The sequence below is a fragment of the Mixophyes fleayi genome, chromosome 6 (assembly GCF_038048845.1).
Source record: "Mixophyes fleayi isolate aMixFle1 chromosome 6, aMixFle1.hap1, whole genome shotgun sequence".
Taxonomy (NCBI): domain Eukaryota; kingdom Metazoa; phylum Chordata; class Amphibia; order Anura; family Limnodynastidae; genus Mixophyes; species Mixophyes fleayi.
This window is the reverse complement of record NC_134407.1, coordinates 201,204,284-201,214,207: the sequence shown is the minus strand read 5'-3', so window position 1 is coordinate 201,214,207 and position 9,924 is coordinate 201,204,284.

Sequence of the window (9,924 nt, the reverse complement as noted above, 5' to 3'; positions counted from 1 at the left end):
AAACCAATTTTACCAAAAGTATAATATGACTTAGACTTACAAACACTACACTTGAAAGATCGTGCCTTTAAATGAAAAAGTAAGTCTTCATTGCACGACTATGTGCAACAGGGACAGTTTTTTTCTTTACAAAGTCAACTAATAACACTTGGACCCTGTCTGTCTTTAACATACTTAATGGGATCTCAATGACGAATTGTCTGTAGCATGTTTGGAGGAGGTATTGTGGCCCCGGTATCAAGTTGGGTACCGGGGCCACCCCACTACGCAGTCCAGATACTTGTTTGGTGGAATTCTGACACGTGGAGGGTGTATTTATTTTATTGTGGCCCCGGTATCAAGTTGGGTACCGGGGCCACCCCACTACGCAGTCCAGATACTTGTTTGGTGGAATTCTGACACGTGGAGGGTGTATTTATTTTATTGTGGCCCCGGTATCAAGTTGGGTACCGGGGCCACCCCACTACGCAGTCCAGATACTTGTTTGGTGGAATTCTGACACGTGGAGGGTGTATTTATTTTATTGTGGCCCCGGTACCAAATTGTGTACCGGGGCCACCACACTACGCAGTCAAGATAGATAGATGCGTATCATAGATAAAGTACATTCAGTGGTGTGGGGCAAATTGAAAAATATTCAAAATGCACTGACATTATCAAAAACAAGAGGTTGTCACATGCTAAAACTCCAACATGTATATGATGGAGAGGATGGAGGAGCAGCCGTATGTGTAGTGTAATGCAGACCTGTTGAAGGTTTTTTATATATTTTATTGTGGTGCCCAGTGCCCACTCCTCTACGCAGTCCAGGTACATTTATTGGTGCGAATCAAACAAGTTGATGGTTTTCTTATTATATATATTGTGGTGACCCACTCCTCTACGCAGTCCAGGTACATTTATTGGTGCGAATCAAACAAGTTGATGGTTTTCTTATTATATATATTGTGGTGACCCACTCCTCTACGCAGTCCAGGTACATTTATTGGTGCGATTCATAAAAGTTCAGGGTTTTTAAGATATTGTGGTGACCCACTCCTCTACGCAGTCCAGGTACATTTATTGGTGCGATTCATAAAAGTTCAGGGTTTTTAATATATTGTGGTGACCCACTCCTCTACGCAGTCCAGGTACATTTATTGGTGCGAATCAAACAAGTTGATGGTTTTCTTATTATATATATTGTGGTGACCCACTCCTCTACGCAGTCCAGGTACATTTATTGGTGCGATTCATAAAAGTTCAGGGTTTTTAAGATATTGTGGTGACCCACTCCTCTACGCAGTCCAGGTACATTTATTGGTGCGAATCAAACAAGTTGATGGTTTTCTTATTATATATATTGTGGTGACCCACTCCTCTACGCAGTCCAGGTACATTTATTGGTGCGATTCATAAAAGTTCAGGGTTTTTAATATATTGTGGTGACCCACTCCTCTACGCAGTCCAGGTACATTTATTGGTGCGAATCAAACCAGTTGATGGTTTTCTTATTATATATATTGTGGTGACCCACTCCTCTACGCAGTCCAGGTACATTTATTGGTGCGATTCATAAAAGTTCAGGGTTTTTAATATATTGTGGTGACCCACTCCTCTACGCAGTCCAGGTACATTTATTGGTGCGAATCAAACAAGTTGATGGTTTTCTTATTATATATATTGTGGTGACCCACTCCTCTACGCAGTCCAGGTACATTTATTGGTGCGATTCATAAAAGTTCAGGGTTTTTAAGATATTGTGGTGACCCACTCCTCTACGCAGTCCAGGTACATTTATTGGTGCGAATCAAACAAGTTGATGGTTTTCTTATTATATATATTGTGGTGACCCACTCCTCTACGCAGTCCAGGTACATTTATTGGTGCGATTCATAAAAGTTCAGGGTTTTTAATATATTGTGGTGACCCACTCCTCTACGCAGTCCAGGTACATTTATTGGTGCGAATCAAACCAGTTGATGGTTTTCTTATTATATATATTGTGGTGACCCACTCCTCTACGCAGTCCAGGTACATTTATTGGTGCGATTCATAAAAGTTCAGGGTTTTTAATATATTGTGGTGACCCACTCCTCTACGCAGTCCAGGTACAATTATTGGTGCGAATCATAAAAGTTCAGGGTTTTTAATATATATTGTGGTGACCCACTCCTCTACGCAGTCCAGAAAGATACCTTGTTGCAACGTTTTGGACTAATAACTATATTGTGAGGTGTTCAGAATACACTGTAAATTAGTGGAAATGCTTGTTATTGAATGTTATTGAGGTTAATAATAGCCTAGGAGTGAAAATAAGCCCAAAAACTTGATTTTTAAACTTTTTATGTTTTTTTCAAAAAAAATCCGAATCCAATACCTTAAATCCGAACCGAGACCTTTCGTCAAGTGTTTTGCGAGACAAATCCGAACCTCAAAAATAACGAAAATCCGGATCCAAAACACAAAACACGAGACCTCAAAAGTCGCCGGTGCACATCCCTAATAATAATATCCTTCCACATACAGGGTTCCCTAAAGCATACTAAAGTGATATCACAGCTGTGTAGTTATACACTATTCTCTTCTGACAATATAATCTACCAGTAAAGAGATCACATGTGTATATTAAAGGCTCATCTGGGGGTAAATGTATCAAGCTGAGAGTTTTCCGGCGGGTTTGAAAAGTGGAGATGTTGCCTATAGCAACCAATCAGATAATAGCTGTTATTTTGTAGAATGTACTAAATAAATGATAGCTAGAAACTGATTGGTTTTTTAAACCCGCCGAAAAACTCTCAGCTTGATACATTTACCCCCTGGTCTTCAGAAAAGGCAGCAGGTTATAGTCAGTGATAGCACCAAGGACCCTGTTCTGAGATTTGTTGATACGAGCTGGTGCTGTGAACACGCCCAGTGAAATAAAACTCAGGACACCGACGTCGCTGGTAAACACCTTTGAGTACGGGAACACTATACAATAATGAGATCGCGTACAGAACGTTTTGAGAAGTGATCAGAGGCAAACGCAGGTGTTTGTTTACTTAAATGAAGATATCCTCATCCAAACTTGTGCTTTCTACAACCTGATATTCCTGCTCTCTGTTGCATCCTTTATTAGCATTTCTAATAGTATGGAGATTATCTGTTATCTTGTACTTGGCCTACATTAGAACTCACCATCCCGTTTCTCCCGCCGCAGGCAGGCGTAAGTGGAAGTTGCACCCACATTCTGATCATGCGCAGAAGATATGCTACGCACACTGGCATAGTACCCACCCTGCATCAGTCCCACTAACACTTAACAGATAATTATCAATGTTGTCTATTATCAATTTAAAGATGAATAAAAACAAAAAGAACACTGCAGTTGGATATTTTCTGACCTTTAACATTCTAAACATTTGTCTTTGATAAGGGATTCTATTCCTGCCGGTAATTTGTTACAGGATCGGCAGCCCTCATCCTATGCACATCTGAGTATGATGAGACTTCATACGAAGCATCACTCACTGAAACAAGTAAATGGAATTATAAATGTGGCAATTGGCCACTCATGTAAATAATAATTCTCTGCAGTGTTCCGGAACTATAAAAAAAATGTTGACGCAACTCCCAGGTTACTTGTAATATCCTTATGAACAACAAAGAAACGATTTACAGTCTACAGCAAAAGATACATTATACGCTATATAACCTAGAGGGAGGAATATGAAGTGATGATTTAAGAGCTCAACCTCATTATTATACAGCTATAATTTTCAGGCATTCATCACTTCACTTGTGTTTTAGACTGCAATCTCTTTTCCTCGGTTGTCACAATTCCATATTATATCCCTTTTTTTTTTTTCCCAGACATGTATTACCTCTAACCCCCCACCCGGGCCCTCTTCCCCCCTCCCTTTCTCATTTAAATGTCTGAATAGCACAGTGGGCAGAATCCTTGATGGAAATACATGAGGGGCCTCTATGGAGATCCTGTGTCAGAAGTGAAATGTACTCAATATCTGCACCCTGTAATTGCTTTCTAGAAATGCTAGGGCTGTAGGTTCAAATTTTCTCTCACAACAACAACAACAAAAAAATATTCCTTCTAAACCTCAGCATTCCCATGGACAGTAACTCCCCCCCTAAATTCTGCTATAAAACGAAGATGTTTATTTTTTAGGGTACATAAGAATCTCTATAGCTCCGAAAAACAACTTTAGTTACAGGCAATACATTTGCTTACAAAGAGATAAATTGAATATTTGTTACCTCATAAATAGAGAAAATATTGTCATTAGGGCTGTGGCCTGGAGCTCACCTATTGGACAGGATAAATGAAAGTGTTAAATTGAGCAATAGGGTTACTTTACTTTGTGTCACCGACTTCAATTTACCTTGTTAAACTCTCCTTAAAGCAGCAATTGCCCCCAAGATTTTTATTTTTACTTCAAAAGAAGTGGCGAAGCTTAAGTGAAGTTGTTTCCACAGCTTGGGGCTAAAGAACCCCAGAGTGCAGATAAAATGGGCTTTTAATTGCCCACAGTTGCCGTGGGATGAGTATGGCCAGGAGGTCAGTCAGCTGCACCATCCTCCGCTGATTATTTTGTCATGTTATGTTGTTCATTAGCGCTACAGAGGCATCTGTCGGCCATGTTGTTTTTGAGTGATCATAGCAGTGGTCCTTATAAAGCACTATCTAGATTTTATCTGGTCGGACAGTACTAGGGACTGGTATGTATGTACAAGGCAATACCAATATTCAGCTGTCAAATCCATGATTTATTTACCTCAAAAATTGTATCAAACTATCAAATTTGTCGCTTATTACTCTTATTTTCCCCAAATTTTAGGAAACGACGGCATTAAAAATCACTGACATTAATTACAAATGACTGACTTTCTATTTTAACATATTACTGCAACAAGAAAAAAAAAAAACCTTCCCGAGGATTTCGAGAATATATGTCAACGTATTCCCTCGAGTACATTATAACTTTATTACACATGTCCAAAACTGCTTCTGTGCAGGACACAGAGCACATTATTGGGCGTGTAAGTTATTCTGCAATTCAAAGTTACTACTCTCCAATGAATATTATTGTCCACTGTACATAGATTATAACGATATAATATATATGCGATCAAAAAGTACTACTCAAATATTAGTTATTACTAAGCAAGAGTTTGTAACTGAGAAATGCAATGTGAGGATTGTGTAATACATGGAGAGATGAGATATTGTGGTCACACACAGCAGCAGGTGTCTGGGATACTACACTTGTCACTGTGTGTTTTCTCTGCTCATTTTGATGGAATGATTCGCTTTGATCAGGGATCTTTTTGTATGGAGAGAAGGTCCTTTTCCCCAGGATTAAAGGCTCTGTTTTGCCAGGTGTTGCTGTTTGTCCTACACACTAATCCACTTAGGTAGAAACAAACAAGAACCCAGGAGCCGTCCACTCACAGGACATTACTGCAGATGGACGTCAGCTGGCTCCTGATGTACCACCGTGTTTGGTGTCACTTCACGTCTCATCTCTGTATCCACCAATGTTCCATTCAGTAAAAGGGGCTCCCAGTGGTGGAATCCCATACCCTTTGAAATTATTATTATTACCATTTATTTATATAGCGTCATTAATTCCGCAGCGCTGGACAGAGAACTCACTCACATCAGTCCCTGCCCCATTGGGACTTACAGTCTAAATTCCCTAACATACACACAGACAGACAGAGACACAGACTAGGGGCAATTTGTCAGCAGCCAATTAACCTACTAGTATGTTTTTGGAGTGTGGGAGGAAACAGGAGCACCTGGAGGAAACCCACACAAAAATGGGGAGAACATACAAACTCCTCACAGATAAGGCCATGGTCGGGAATTGCCACATGACCCCAGTGTTGTAAGGCAGAAGTGCTAACCACTTAGCCACCGTGCTGCCTCATACTAAAGGCATCCATATGTTTGGATAGTAAAACAAAAACTTAGTAAAATCTATCCAAATAAAACATTATGAAATGTATCTTTTGAGAATAAATGATTAATAGACCCATGCTTGGGATGGTGTTATACTTAGAACAATAGGGAATATATTATAATAGAAATTACATTGCCAGCTATGTGTTTTCCAAGACCTATCTTCTCTTATTGGCTTGTTTTATATCTCCTTTCTGTAGACTTCCCAAACACAGTCTAGAATTAATTTCCCTGTCTTATCACATTCCCTCCTCCCTGGTGGTGATATCAGAGTAAGTCTGAGAGTTTTATCCTGTCTGTCTGACCCTCTCATCCTGGAACAAACTGTTCCAACATCCATTATAACAGCTGTCTCCTGTGAACTCTCCCTGGTGCCCTCTAGAACAGTAGACACACAATCCAGGAACAATATTGGCTCCCAAAGATCTGTTTCTTGGGCCCTTCTATCCACCCCATGGGCACGTGCCATAGGTAACGGAGTATCAATGTGGGCGCATAGCGGCTAATTGTTTGAATTGGTTAATGACACTATAGTCTATGGGTGGATTAGTCTTTATTAAGGTCATATATAGAATTTATTTAACGCTAATATCGGTAGCTCTGCACTATACTGACATAGAAGTATAGATGGATACAAAAGAGGCAGAGGTCTTAAAATGTATGTTGCCTTCAGGTTGGACATAGACATCTATTAAAGCTACTTCTAACATACCTACTTCTGAGCTGTTGATTTAAGCTGCCAAATCAGAGCTGTTTATTTGTAAAGGATTTTACCAGGAAGAAATATATTGAGAGTGACTGCTCGTTTTCAAATATGTCCATTAAAAATGTAGTCATCTGAGCTCTCACATACCCCCTCTGCCTATTCATTACAACAGAATTTGGCAAACATCCGAAACTACTGTACATTATTTACACTATTGCAACAATGTTCTTGTCCTCTGCAAAACAGCAAAAGGTTCTCCACCCACCCGGATGTTTTTACTTTCCACCCAGCTTTTGAAGCCCAACAGAGTCCTATTGTTATAGAGGAAAACATTGTTTCTCCTAGTATAACAGGTACTATGTGAGCACTACAGCCATCAGTGTGTGCTACACCACAAGTCTGACCTGTCCTGGCAGGTGTGGGCAAAAAACTCCAACATTTTTATTGCAAAAATATTACACTGCCCCCACCTGGCAGGGCAGAATTTTTGGGAGGAGAACACTGTTCTGCATGAGCAAAACTGCCAGGGGTGCAAAGATCTGCCAGACTATGGACAGTGGGAGCAGGAAGGGGTGGGTGCTTCTGTACATTGTTATATTTTAGGAGAACCCCTCTAAGCTGGTTACACAGTGGCGTTAGGAAAACACATTTGATATGTGGTAGTGACCATCATATCAGAATCAGAATAAATAGAACAGCCAGCATCCAAAAAAAAAGTCAACCAAATCCATGACTATAGGGTAATTGGCACCAATATGTTCCCCACGCTCATTTGCATGATTTTAGTAGTATAAACATTATTTCTATGGCACTGTGTAAGGGACGGTACTGTTAGAACCCTAGATATGCTGATAAATATAAAAGTTGTCTTTCAGAATAACAATGTTTCAGGTCATATTATAAACGATTGGGGAATATGATTTAGAAGCAAATGGTGATGATGTATCTAATTTATTATTTAATGAATGTAATTATTTCTGTTCCCTTCTACAAAATAAAAACGGACCATTTTTTTGGTTGATCTGTGCTAGATGCTATATATAGCCCCAGAGATAGGCAGAAGTGCTGGACACTGTGCACTTAACAAACAGCCTCAAGGACCAATCTGCTTCTCCATAACAGTAGCAATCAAATAGGATAATGTAAACACAACTTCAAATGTTTTCAGGTCCCCAGCTTAACAGTGATTTAGAGCCAACAGCCCCACCTATTAAAGCCTTTCATGTTATCAAGAGAGGTCGAGCCCAAGGTCACTCACTCTGACCCCTAAGAGCCCAGGCCATTTCAGGAGTGACATGTGGACTGCTGCAATTATTCGCAACCTAACACCTAAATTGTTAGTTTGTGTTATTGTGTTACTTTTGTCAGGGTGTTGTGATTTACTTGCTCTAATAATCATCCCCTGGAGGGTTCAGTGCACAACAGGGATTAAACATGGCAACATATAGTTTTACATTTACTTTTTACCAATGTAAATGAAGACAAAGGGCTTGGTGGTGGTAGGAGCCACGTGTCCCACCTGTTGTAAAATCCCAAACGATACGGTTTCCGGTGGCTGTGTATTTCATATAAGTATCATATAGTCCAAGCAGTAGAGAAATGGCTTTATCTTGGATCTATTCTAGTAATTTGATGAGAGAGAAAAATTAAGTGAAAGAGGGGAGAGAGAGGGGGGAGAGGGAGAGAGAGAGGAGAAAGAGAGAGGGGAGAAAGAGTGAGGGGGTGAGGGTGGATGGAGGAGAGAGAGAGGGAGAGAAAGAGAGAGAGGGGGAGAGAGAGAGAGGATGGGGAGAAAGGGAGAGAGGATGGGGAGAAAGGGAGAGAGGATGGGGAGAAAGGGAGAGAGGATGGGGAGAAAGAGAGATAGGATGGGGAGAAAGAGAGATAGGATGGGGAGAAAGAGGGGGGAGGAAGAGAGAGAATGGGGAAGAAAGAGGGGGAAGGAATAGAGAGGAGAAAGAGGGAGAGAGAGAAAGTTGGGGGGAGAGAGAGAAGGGTGAGGGGAGAGAAATGGAGAGGGAGTGAGGGAGAGAAAGAAGGAGTGAGGGAAACAGAAGAGGGAGGGAGGGAGGGAGGGAGGGGGAGAGAGAGAGAGAGAGAGAGAGAGAGAGAGGGAGGGAGAGAGAGAGAGAGAGAGAGAGAGAGAGAGATTTTGGAGAAAGAGAGATGGAAGGAGAGTGGAGAAAGAGAGGGAAGAAAGAGAGAAGGAGGGGGAGAGTGGATGGTGGAGAGAGAGGAGAAAGAGGGGGAGAGGGAGATAAAGAAAGATGAGAAGAGGGAGAGAAAGAGAAGGGTGGGGGAGAGAGAGGGAGATGGAGTGAGGGAGATATAGAAGGAGAGAGAGAGAGAGGGGAGAGGGAGGAGAGAGATCAGGGTATAATTATGAGATTTTAATTTGTATCAGGCTACAACTTTTTGGACCCGAATACAAGGAAACCCACGTACAGGATAATGTATGCTGTATCCACATTCTATTATTAATATTACCCTTTGTCTATATTGCACCAACGTTGTATGCAGCGCTGTACAACCAGAGAATGTTCATCACTCTATACCTTACCTGCAAAATACCATATAATGCAGAACTATATGGAGGATGTATTTCGGACTTATTAAGGTGTAAAACAAGTACCTGGTTTCACACCTTATATTTGGTGCCCACAGGAGGATACCCTGGTAAGATGAACAAGGTCTTGTGTTGTCCCACAGAATGTGGAGATAATTGCTGCTTGGTTTGGTTAAGGGTTAAATGCTCATAAAGCTGGCACTGAAGCCAATTGTTCCAGGAATCCTTTCACTTTTTGGATTATAGGCGAATAGAACCCGATTCACGTAGGACACCGGCTGTGGGATTTAATCCCAGGACATAAGGTGCGAGTACGGTGGCTCATCAGTTACCAGGCTACCCACACAAAGCTTGTGAACTCTGGGATACCACCGAGCTAACACCATGCCGACTTCAGATATAGATTTCAAGAGTACAAGAAAGAGAAATGTTAAGGGGATTTCTTGTACCCTGCTGCTGCTCGATCTGACGGTGACCACTGTATCCCACGCTCTGAGCAGCAGGCTAGCGCCCTCCCATCAGCCTTTCATAAGATCAGAGCATCGCCTTGTCATGTCAGATACCACCATTCCCTGACTCACCATGGAGAATCTCAGTGATGGAGATAGGAGCCTTACAACCTTCCCAAAAAAATAATGTTTAGATATACAGCAGTGGGTCAAGTTTAATATAAGAATATAAATGTTACAGCAGCTCTCATTATATGTA